The sequence below is a fragment of the Nannobrachium achirus genome, assembly GCF_963921795.1.
Source record: "Nannobrachium achirus genome assembly, chromosome: 9".
NCBI lineage: Eukaryota > Metazoa > Chordata > Actinopteri > Myctophiformes > Myctophidae > Nannobrachium > Nannobrachium achirus.
Genome location: NC_137818.1, coordinates 19,119,783 through 19,132,296, shown reverse-complemented (window position 1 = coordinate 19,132,296; position 12,514 = coordinate 19,119,783).

The window sequence follows — 12,514 nt, the reverse complement described above, 5'->3', positions numbered from 1 at the left end:
AATAACCATATGCAGTAGAACACACAGTAACCTTGTCCTCTGTCTCTATAATAATAACCATATACAGTAGAACACACAGTAACCCTGTCCTCTGTCTCTATAATAATAACCATATGCAGTAGATCACACAGCCATTCACCTTTGCAGCTAAAGATGGCCTTTTGCTCCTGTAATGAAAGATGTCAGCACTGTCTGTACTGATAAGACCCAATTATTGAATTATTGAAATCCCAAACATGGAATATACTTGGACCATGATGTCACATTAATACCTGATACCTGTCTCAAGACTGCCTCCTAGCTGCCAGTATACAGAATACAGCTTTACAGTCTCCAGGCTTTCTAAACTATAGCTATAACCAGTAACCACCCTTTTTTGATATTGAACTATGTCATTAATATACCTATGAGTTGGTGTGTGGAAATAAGAAAAAAAGTCTCTCCCCCTTTGTGTTGCCTAGAACTGGAGGATTGATTTTGGGGTTTGTATTGCAAAGTACACCGTGATGATGACATCACGGTGGTAAATGGGGACAAGACAGAAGTTCTCATAATTGGTTCTACTGCCCAGAGAGAATCAATAATAAGTAGACTTGGTAACCTGGCTAAAGAAAGTAACACTTCTGTAAAGAACCTGGGGGTGATCATTGATGCTGAATTGAATTTCAATACACACATTAATCATGTCACGAAGATTGCCTTCTTTCACCTTAGAAATAATGCACGAATTAGCGGCAGCCAGAGTTTTAACTAAAACTAAGATAAGAGAACATATTACTCCAGTCTTAGCGTTGCTACACTGGCTCCCGGTTGTTGTCAGGATTGATTTTAAAATTATTTTACTTGTTTATAAAGCTCTAAATGGTCTGGCACCTTCATACCTCTATGACTGCCTGTCTGGTAGCCCCTATGCTCTATCTATGTATAATAAATAATAATAATAATAAACGTTATTTGTATAGCACCTTTCATGACATGAAAGCGCTTTACTGAGCAGAAATGAAGCACAAGTGCTTAACAGAAAAAGTACAAATGGTTACAATAAAGCAAAAAAGAAAAGTAAAAACATAAAACTTAAAAAAAAAACATTTGAAACATCAGTAAGGGACTCAGCTATTTCAACTCTTAACTTTTATTTATTTTGTTTTTTACAAAAGTCCAACCTACTAAATCCTGTCTACTGCAACAACACATCATAACTTACATAAAGTCCAAGAGGTGTCATACATAATAAAGCAAGATGTGTGTTGTTCACAGTCTGTGACTGACTGCAGTGACTGGTAGCGGTTATTTCTGCTGTTTGTGTTTGATAGGCCAAAAACAAACCCTACCGTTGAGTTTTAATTCCCATCCCAATCATGATACAATCTAATGGACGGACGGACGGTATGGAAAGTGTGTCTGTTTGCGTGTGTGAGTGAGAGAGAGAGAGAGGGAGAGAGAAAAAGAGAGAGATCTGTCGCTCAGATACTAGGCCTATGCTCAGCCTCAGACTTGCGTCCATCAGCGGCTGTATTTTCCTCGGCCCCCCGCTGCTGTTCCAGTCTTCCAGACCAGTAGTGATCCAGAAAAATATCAAACATTTTTGAAAAGAGTCAGGCTGGCCCCGATCGTCCTCCGAGCCACTCGGCTGGGCTCAGATTCAGTCGCAGGCAGCCTGATTGTCAGGAGGGCTGTTTCTGCTTCTGTTGTGTATTCATTTATACAGTTCATATAGATATAATATAAGTACAGTCAGTCACATATAGCTTACTGTATGTTTGGGTCACCAGCACTTTCGCCTATAACATATTCGCCTACACGCATTTGGTCTTTTCGCGTGGCCTTTTCACCGTGGAGGAGAGACTTTTCACCAGGCCTGTCTGGTCAATTCACTGCTGTTGAAGAGCCATCTTGCCTACCCTCAGACTGTCCATGTTTGCTTGCCAGTGGTGTTACCTGTCAAACAACGGTGACGGCTATCCTATGCAATGCCACTCCATAGAAATCACATTAATACAGATTAGACGTTAGAACTATTGGAATCCTTTAGGGCTTTGCACAGGGCAAAAAGTCCACAGTCCGGTCCTCCTAAAGCACGATGTTATTTCTCTCCGATGCGTCCTCTCTGAGGCGCATGCAGAGAGCACAGACTGGGCACGGCAGCTCAGAGCGCCAGTGGCGTCAGTTAAAAAAAAGCTAAGGTATGGCAACATGACTGGTGTGACACCAGTCATGTTGCCATACCTTAGCAACAGGCACGATGAAAAGTACATTTCATTATGTCCCCTGTAGCCAAGGTAGGCCTATGGCAGCTGCCATAGCTTGCCATACCCAATTGACGCCTCTGAAGAGCGCACCACTCACGCAGCAGAGACAGAACAAATGCTGGGCTTGTATTGTAGTTTGATAAAAGCTAATGAATGCCGTTTTACCCACCTACAGCCCCCGTCAGTCACTGTTTATTTTGTGTCGGCGCTCCTTCGCTTAAGCCTACAATCAATCCAAAAACTCTGTGACTCCCTTTTTTGCCGGTCTTTCAATCCGCTTATTAGGTTATGTATCAATTAATTAATTATTTGGACGCACCTGATTCCAATAACTATCTGTATTGATGTGATTACTATGGAGTGCATGCATAGCCGTGTGTAATGGTCACCGTTTGACAGGTAACACCTGTCACAATCAATATAATATTTAAATGACAAAGGGATAATATGCAAACATGGACAGTCTGACAGCAGAATTGAGCGTATACAGATTAGAGCTTTGGAATCAGGTGCGTCCAAATAATAATTAAGTAATTGATACGTGCACTGCGCATGTAGGTCATGAGTCATGATGTCCCGATATAGGCCTACATCATAGCATTTGATTTTGAATATTATCATAGGCCTACTGCTGCTACGCATTGTGGTGAAGAAGGTTTGTAAAATATAGATAGGATATGCAGCAAAATTGTTCTGGAGGGATGCGCGCAGATCAACCCCGCAAGCATAAACTTTCTGTGTCTGGTTCTGGTGGTGCGCGCTCAGCGCTCTCCTCTGCTCTGTGCCAAATTATGTCTGTCTGTCTGTCTGTCTGTCTGTCTGTCTGTCTGTCTGTCTGTCTGTCTGTCTGTCTGTCTGTCTGACACACAGACAGAGCGTGTCATCATTGCCTCGTTAAAACCAGGCAAAATGGATTTTGGATTGATATAGGCTATATTAAGCGAAGGAGCGCCGACACTAAATAAACTGTGACTGACAGGGACAGTATAGGACTACAGGTGGGTAAAACGGCATTCATTAGCTTTTATCAAACTGCGAGCCCAGCATTTGTTCTGTCTTTAGTGGTCGTGCGCTCTGCAGAGGCGTCAATTGGGTATGGCAAGCTGCCATTGCTTGGCTACAGGGGGACATAATAAAATGTACTTTTCATCGTGCCTGTTGCTAAGGTATGGCAACATGACTGGTACCAGTCATGTTGCCATACCTTAGCTTTTTCTGAACTGACGCCACTGGCGCTCTGAGCTGCCCTGTCTGTGCGCTGCATGCGCCTCAAAGAGAGGACGCATCAGAGAGAAATAACATCGTGCTTTAGGCAGAGAGAGAGAGAGAGAGAGAGAGAGAGAGAGAGAGGGGGGCACCTGATTCCAATAGCTCTAATCTGTATTACTTTGATTTCTATGGAGTGCATAGGATAGTGTAACGGTCACCGACAGCAGACAGGTGAGGCAAACATGGACAGTCTGACAGCAGAATTGAGCATAGGCGATTTTAAGGGGTGTCCTAGGGTGCACGTGCAACCCCTGGCCGCCAGGCGGCCATTTTGATATATATTTTTTTTTTGTAATGTAACTTTACATCCACTCAGACCGAATACAACAACACCCCCTAGTGGTAGTGATAGAGGCTGGCAGTTCCAGGCAGCCCCCCCCCTCCCCTCCTGATGTGATGTCATATCCACGCGCCAGTATTGAAATTGAAAACAACATCTGTTAAAAATAAAGCATGGAGTTCGAGCTCTTCACTACTATGGACGTGACTACCGGTAGATATTATAATATAGCTGCTTGCCCTGAAACATCACATGGAGAGGATCATTTTGTACCTGACTTTCCTCTACAAAACACAGACCTCAGGCTCTATCAGCCAGGACTCTTGTCTCACTGTGCGTGACTGAACCATTTCCTCCTGACCAGCCCAAGGTAAGACTAAGACAGTCAGATCATGCTTTTATAAACCCTATTATATTAAGCCCAAAATGGTTCTGCCGCCGTGTAGAACCGAACCGATTTTAACTTGAAAAAATGCATTGGGTACAAAATTAACTGCAGAAATCCGCTAAAACAACATTACAAAACCGCTAATATCCGCAATTTTTTTCGTCGTACATGAGGTAATAGAGGTCGTGCACCCCTTGCTGGAAGAGGCTAGAGTCGCCTATGGAATTGAGCATAGGTGAAATGGCTCTTCAATGGCGGTGAAACGGCCAGATAGGTTAGGTGAAAACACTCTCCTCCACGGCAAAAGTGCCCCGCGAAAAGACCTGGCGAAAATGTTATAGGCGATTATGCCTGACAGTGACACCTATGAATGTAGGCTTGTGTACAAAGGGGAAATCTCAATATTTCGACTTAGGGTTAGGTTTAGGCATAGTTTTACTGAGGTTTGGGTTAGGGTAGCATTCACCAGGTTAACATTCACCAGGTTAGCTATGATCTTCTATTGTTTGTTTACAGTCATACTGTACTCATAATAACATAATAAGTTGGGAGTTGGAATGAGACATGAAGGGACTTGCCCAACTCGTTCCCTGACTGACTGTCTGTCTCTCTGTGTAGAATAGAATAGATGTCTGTCTCTCTGTGTAGAATAGAATAGATGTCTGTCTCTCTGTGTAGAATAGAATAGATGTCTGTCTCTCTGTGTAGAATAGAATAGATGTCTGTCTATCTGTGTAGAATAGAATATATGTCTGTCTGTCTGTCTGTCTGTCTGTCTGTCTGTCTGTCTGTCTGTCTGTCTGTCTGTCTGTCTGTCTGTCTGTCTGTCTCTCTGTGTAGAATAGAATAGATGTCTCTCTGTGTAGAATAGAATAGATGTCTGTCTCTCTGTGTAGAATAGAATAGATGTCTCTGTGTAGAATAGAATAGATGTCTGTCTCTCTGTGTAGAATAGAATAGATGTCTCTCTGCTCTTTAGAATAGAATAGATGGCACAGATCATATCACCTAACAGCCAGGCCTAGAGCTAAGGTAGAGGCAGGGTCAGAGTCTGAGTACTGAGTGCACATGGTACCAATGTCCAACACATGAGTGCGCTCCCCCCTCCCAGAATACATATCCAAACACTCCCTAACGCTGGACATGGGAAGAGCAGGAACGGAGGAAAAGAGGCTACATTTTCAAAAAATAGATTAAAAATACTTAAAGGCATATTCCACTTTCAACAGGGAAACAGCTTATGGGCCTCTCTCCACATACACACCCATTGTAACTCCATTTTAACCATGATAGATTCATTAAAAACACCAATTATTTTTTTCTGGTGATTCATAATACCCTTACCCCTAATATGTGAGCAGGCCGTGTTTTCGCAATAACTGTTTTCATTTATTTGTAAGAATTATTTGAAAAAGAAAAAAAAAAAAAGATAATACAAAAAACTTTATTAAAAATAAAAGAAAAAATGTATTGAAAAAACACGGCCTGCTCGTGTATTAGGAGGGTAATTTGAGTCTCCAGAAAAAAATAATGGGTGTTTTTAATGAATCTATCATGGTTAAAATGAAGTTTGAAGTTACAATGGGTGTGTATGGGGAGAGGCCCTGGGCCTGGAGGGCCTGATAACATTTACATCATAGATCTAAATATTGAATCAAGCAAATTAAAAACTGTTCAGGGTGTTCATAAAAGCCTGATTAGACGATAACATTACCAAAAGCTTTTTTGAAAGTGAAATATCCCTTTAACGGCATTGGCAACGCCGATTAGCACCAGTTCACACATGTTTCCGCGGTCTCTCTCTCTCTCTCTCTCTCTCTGTCTTTGCCTGCCTGAGGTGAGTGGTAGGAAAGTACCTACTGTAGGTGTGGGAGGAGGGGAGTGGCATAACGACATCATACAGGTGTGTGTGTGTGTGTGTGTGTGTGTGTGTGTGTGTGTGTGTGTGTGTGTGTGTGTGTGTGTGTGTGTGTGTGTGTGTGGTGCACTCCTCCATTTTGTCTCCAACAGAGAACAACAGTGCAGTGAACAGTGTGGACTCCATGATGACACAACATATGTAGGGTGAGTGTTTACATTCTGTTAGCTTTAATAAGCTGCATACCTTATCACACTTTAATAATTACAGCTCTATACATACCTTATCACAGCAGTACATTTCTCCATATTAAAGTGTAAAAGTATTGTTTGTTTTAGTTTGTGTTACTGTGGTTACGTTGCATTGGAGGGAAGCAGATCTACAAGCTGACAACATGACGAGCGGCAACACGTTGTGAGCTTGTAGATCAGCTATTTTCGGCGCCTAAAACCGCTCCTGTACGCAGTACACACTAGATCAGGGGTCTTCAACAGGGGGTCCGCGACCCCCAGGGGGTCCGCGGAGGTACTGCAGGGGGTCCGCGAAATTATTGCTTTAAAAAAAAAAAAATCTAAGTTTCTTTTTTTTTGTTTTTCATTTTTCACATTTATGTTAAAAATTAATCATGATTCTATCCATTTTGAATAGCTTGAATACATGATTACTATGCAATTGACAGATTGTTCATTTTGGTAGTGGTACGGCCCACCCTGCTCGCTGTAACTTGTACATGTTTAAAATAAAAAATATGTCGTAGACCCGACCCCCCCCCACCCTACGAGGTGGTAGGGGGTCCCTGCTCCATCTCCATCAGTTTGGGGGTCCCCGGCCTGAAAACGTTGAAGACCCCTGCACTAGATCCACTAACGTGCTGCGACATGCTTTTCTTTGTTGAGTAACAAAAGGAGGTTATGTTTAAAGGGGAGGAGTCAAGGTATTGCAGACCTGCCAACCTGGAGGTTTTCTGTTGCGTGCATTGTGCACGCAGCATGTTTTGCATGGGCATTATTTGGGGGTCCTGCACACCTTTTTGGGGGGAACCTTTATAGTTATTACAGAAATGTAGTGCAGTGCATGTCTTATAGCCTACTAATGGAGGCAAGATGTTATCTTAATAATATTATTAGTGAGGGAGGCCATGGAGGCCATGAAAGCCTATTCCCAGCAAACCAGTAAACGTAACGGTTCCCCGCATGGCATCTACACTGCTCAATACTCTGACAAGCAACTAAGCTATGTTTGCCGCCATGATTGTACTTAAATGTCATACAATTAATATAAAACAACATTTTTTATACAGGCATATATTTTAGCCACCTCTCGCTAGGACCCCCCTCCCACCCTACTGCGCATGTGCGACTGCAGTGCACACACAGTAGAGATGGGATTTATGGCTCTCTGAAGTGAGCCGGATCTCTGGGATCCGTTCGTTTCAAAGAGCTGTTCAAAAGACTGGCTCATTTGAGTTACTATGTAGATTTTGATTATGATTACAAATAACTTCAACCCCATATAAATGTATTTCTGACATACATACAGTATGTAGCCTACATAGATACCTGCCATTTGAAAATAGCCGATCTACAAGCTCACAAATGCTTTTTTTTCCTCTTTTCTTTCTTTTACATTTTATTCATTGGAAAACCTGTGAAACAGGACATTCTTAAAGTACATTTTGATACCACCAATACTTTTGTACTTTTACTTAACATTCCAAGTTTCTACTTGTGGCACAGTATTTCCACATTGATTGCAGTATTGATATTTTTTTCCTTAAGTTAAGAATTTGAGTACTTTTCCCACCACTGTTCATTTACAAAAGGAACGGCACCCTACTACGAACCGGATCCCATCGTTCATTTCAAAGAGCCGTTCACAAGACTCGATTCGTTCGCGAACGTCCCATCTCTAACACACAGTAGCAGCAGCAGCCGCAGCAGGCAGACAATCGTATGGCATTTTTGGACACAACACGGATAGTATTGTTATTGCACAAGATACACACGCTGCAAACACATAAACAGCTTTTAGAAACACCTTTTCTCTTTCGGTTTTCGGCGGCGGCAGGGGGCGCGACCGGACCGTTTTAATGCCTCGGATACAGTACAGAGACAGAGAAAGATACACCGTCCTCCGTGTGTGTGTGTGTGTGTGTGTGTGTGTGTGTGTGTGTGTGTGTGTGTGTGTGTGTGCGCGCGCGCTGCAGTGAAAACCTGTCTGTTTCTCTGTCTCTCTCCGATCCATGTTCACAAAAAACATTGCCTCACTCCATAACCACTGGATCGTGCATCATAATAATGTGTTAATAGTGCACGCACACCAAACGCACACAGTGACACATTCGCGATCGTGCAAATGCTATGGTGTAACTAAATAGCCAACGCATGTAACATTGTGTTGACGGAGGGACGCTACTCTAACGTGCAAGCTTCAATCGTTATCTTGCTTTCTGCAATGGAGAGCAGGGGTAGGATTAGGAATAGTGGAATACACAAAAAACATACCAGCGAGGCATTTATGTAATTCCCAACATCAAAAACCCCAAATATTAACAACAATCAACGGGTCGACATGTCTCAGATCGTGCCTACTTTCGCCATTTGATTTGTCCTGACTCCTATTATATTGGTGCTAAAAAAGACTAACTCACTTTCAGACAGCCCAGACCGGGTGGGGAGGTGGGGCCACGGCCGCTTAGCTCATCCATTCCACTGTCCACATGGCCACACATCGCATGGGACTGGAGGAGGTTGTGTTATTATTTAGGTGGCGTAGAAAATTCAAATTCCAGTAACTATATATATATTTTTTACCATTAGTGTCCATGCGTGCCTTTTTGTTAATGATAAATCTTGGATATAATCTCACTATCTTAATCAGAATACGTACCAGCCAGTCTGTCCGCATTTCTGCTAACTCTGTGTCCGTTGTTCAATTGTGTAAAAACCATAATACAAAAATGCCTCGCTGATCATCTACTTTTACTGTGGCTGGGCAGGTGGCGCAGGGCCGGCCCTAGGTGGCTGTCTGGGGCCCCACGCAGTCAGGGCCGTGTTTTGCTGTAGGCCATTTCTTCCCTTTAACTGGTCAATAGGGATATGTGGGCACTTGGAGAGGTGGCCACCTACGGCACCTAGACAACTGGGCACTAGGGACATAAGCCCCCGCAGGGGGCTTTTTTTCTAGTAATAATTCATTTAGAGAATACAAATGCCAGTTGGTCTGGGGAAAAAGTAATTTTGCCAGGCAATAGTTGCTTGAAAAGTAGTGGTGTTGTTGTTATCTTTAATAAAATATACTACTGCACTTTCTCAGACTAGTACTCATGTCAAAGTAGGCCTACAGCCTATAACACAGTGACTTCATGGACAACAGCAGTCGTGGAGAGGAGACATGGTTACACCCTGAATTCACCTCAGAGGAGGGTTTTATATGAGTGGTGGCTGATGTCAATATTATAATTACGCACCGCGCAAAATGCATAGTGAGTCAGCAGTGCACTGAGGGATGAAGAGTTGCATTGTGCGTTCGTGCTTGCGTGTGTGTGTGTGTGTGTGTGTGTGTGTGTGTGTGTGTGTGTGTGTGTGTGTGTGTGTGAGCGTGCGTGCGTGCGTGCCTGCGTGCGTGCTCATATATCAACTATAAAACTAGTCTTCATATAATAGCTCTGTGTCTCAGTGTTCTGTGGACATGAACTGAAACACATGGTTCATTATGAATATGTGTACCGACACACACGCACGCACGCACGCACATACACACGCACGCACATGGGCAGATTATGAGACATTGTTGATGCCTCCTGGCGACACTTGGACTTGGTTGATGTGTCAGAGTTGTGTTTTATTCATGTTGTGTTGATGTTGTTTTAGTGGTGTGTGGTTGTGTTGAGTGTGTGTAGTTGTGTTGAGTTTGTGTAGTTGTGTTGAGTTTGTGTAGTTGTGTTGAGTGTGTGTAGTTGTGTTGAGTGTGTGTAGTTGTGTTGAGTGTGTGTAGTTGTGTTGATATCATTGGACCAATTACATGAGTTATATTTCGTCGTTGTCGGGTGGAAACCTTGTATGTCCAAAACTCTTTGTTTTGTATTTATCATTTTAAAAATGATTTAAACTACTGAAAACAGCCGATCTACTTTGGGTGTGGTTGGGTGTGGTTTACTTTGAGTATTTAATGTTTGTGAATGTTTGTGAATGTAGTAAGTAATTTTATAATGATCGGTTTTACAATAAAAAAAAAACAATCATGAAAAATATAGATTTTAAATGTTATAAGCACACAACGCCTCGCACCGCGAGGCGTTGTGTGCTTGTAGATCTGCTGTTTTCACTACTTCTGGCCTGTTATAGCGCCACCAGGAGGCCACAATAACCTACCTGACCTGGTGGAGACGTGTGTTCAGAAGAGCACTGCTTTTTTGTTTTTTTAAATCCCAGGATTTATAAAAAATGTTCTCCCATCATCCTCCACACACACACACACACACACACACACACACACACACACACACACACACACACACACACACACACACACACACACAGTAGATAGTAAGTGGTTGAGAATATTTTAATGATTATTTTAACATTTTATTTTATCTGTCCTATTGATCCCACAGGTCAGATTTGGACCACTTTGCTGCTGCTAGTTTGACCCTCCTGATGTCAAGGTAAGAGAAGTTTATCTGTATAACTCATTTAAACATGTTTATTTGTGGAACATTTAAACAACTCTTTAAAGTGCTTTAAACAGAGCTTTAAGACAAAATAAAAACACTTTTTTAAATTAATTTGTATATTAAAGAGGGATTAGAAAATAAAATAGGAATGATGAACTATAAAAATAAAACGTATAAGATAAAATATGACAATAAAATCACAGAGCAGCACAAGAAACAATCAAAATCCTCAGTGAAAGGCAGATGTCAACTAAAATTTTTAGCCTTAATTTAAAATCAGAGAGTTAGTTGAGTTGAGTGATGTCCTAGACTGCCAGAGATCTACGGCCAGAAACAATATAATCATCACAACAACATAAATGCACTGGTGTGTGAGCAGGGAGATCTTGTATTGGGTCCTATGAAGGAGATGGGGAGCCAGTGGAGTGAACGGAGGATGGGTGTAATGTGATCGTACTTTCGCACCCTCATCAGGATCTTAGCAGCACTGTTTTGAATGTACTGGAGCCTTTGGAGGCTCTTGCTAGGATCCTGATGATCCTAGCAGCTGTTTTGGATGTACTGCAGCCTTTGGAGGCTCTTGCTAGGATCCTGATGAGTAGTGTGTTGCAGTAATCCAGCCTGGAGGAGACAAAGGCGTGGATGAGTTTCTCTGCATCTGGCAGGGTGAGAGTGGAGCAGAGTTTGGAGATGTTCCTGAGGTGGAAAAATGAGGTCTTGCACTGATGTTTAAGGTCCATTTTCAAGGCCACAATCACACATAAGTGTGAGACATCTTCTCCGTATCGATTGAGAATGAGGGGCGGAGGGGGAGGTCCAATTAATTCTCTATGTAAGTCACATGGTTTCATGTCGTTGCCGTGTCTCTTGCTCAACCGAAGGCTGTCTTTTGGCCAAGAGATTTGCAAGAGACAAAAAACCATGTGACCTTCATTGAGAATGAATTGGACCCACCCTCCTCCCCTCATTCTCAAACTACACGGACACGATAGCTGTCGCAAATGTTTGTATGGCCCCAACAACAACAGCGGCAGAGTTGGGAGTTGGAGTGAGACGTGAAGGGACTTGCCCAACTCGTTCCCTGACTGTATTTCTCTCTGCTCTGTAGAATAGAATAGATGACACAGATGATATCACCTAACCTGCCCTAGAGCTAGAGGCGGGGTTAATGTCACATTATGAAGGGAATTAAGGTGTGCAGATCTCAGGGAACCATTTTGAGACACGATAACAACTGTGAACTTGACAGAGTCTGCGGACAACTTATTGGGATGACAAAACTAAACAGAAGGACCAAAACTTAATGTAAAGTAAGTGTTGTTTTAATATCACTGCTACGACCATAAACATATTCTATGATGGGTTAGATAGATAGATAGATAGATAGATACCTTTATTATCCCAAGGGGGAAATTTAGTTGTCCAGTAGTAGCACAGCAGTATACAGTTACCCTTTGATGTTACCAGAAAAATATGTATAGACAGAGCAGCCCATAAGAGCAGAGCATTCTGAAATAATTGTGGCAATTATTTGACCCTATAAATGACAAGTGGATTTGGGGTAATTATTTATAACATTTTATGACGGTTAGGTAAACCCACATCAGCTTTGCTCTCGGTGGTCTTTCTAAACGGCTGAAACCTGGTTGGTTTCCATTGTGAGTTAACAGTGATATCCGGTCTAAAGCCTGCCTACTGTATCCTGTTATTTATACACACACATGGATACAAGCAGTGTTTCCGTTGCAGACCGGATCGGCAACATGCAAAGAGACCGCGTCCGCCTCTATGGTGG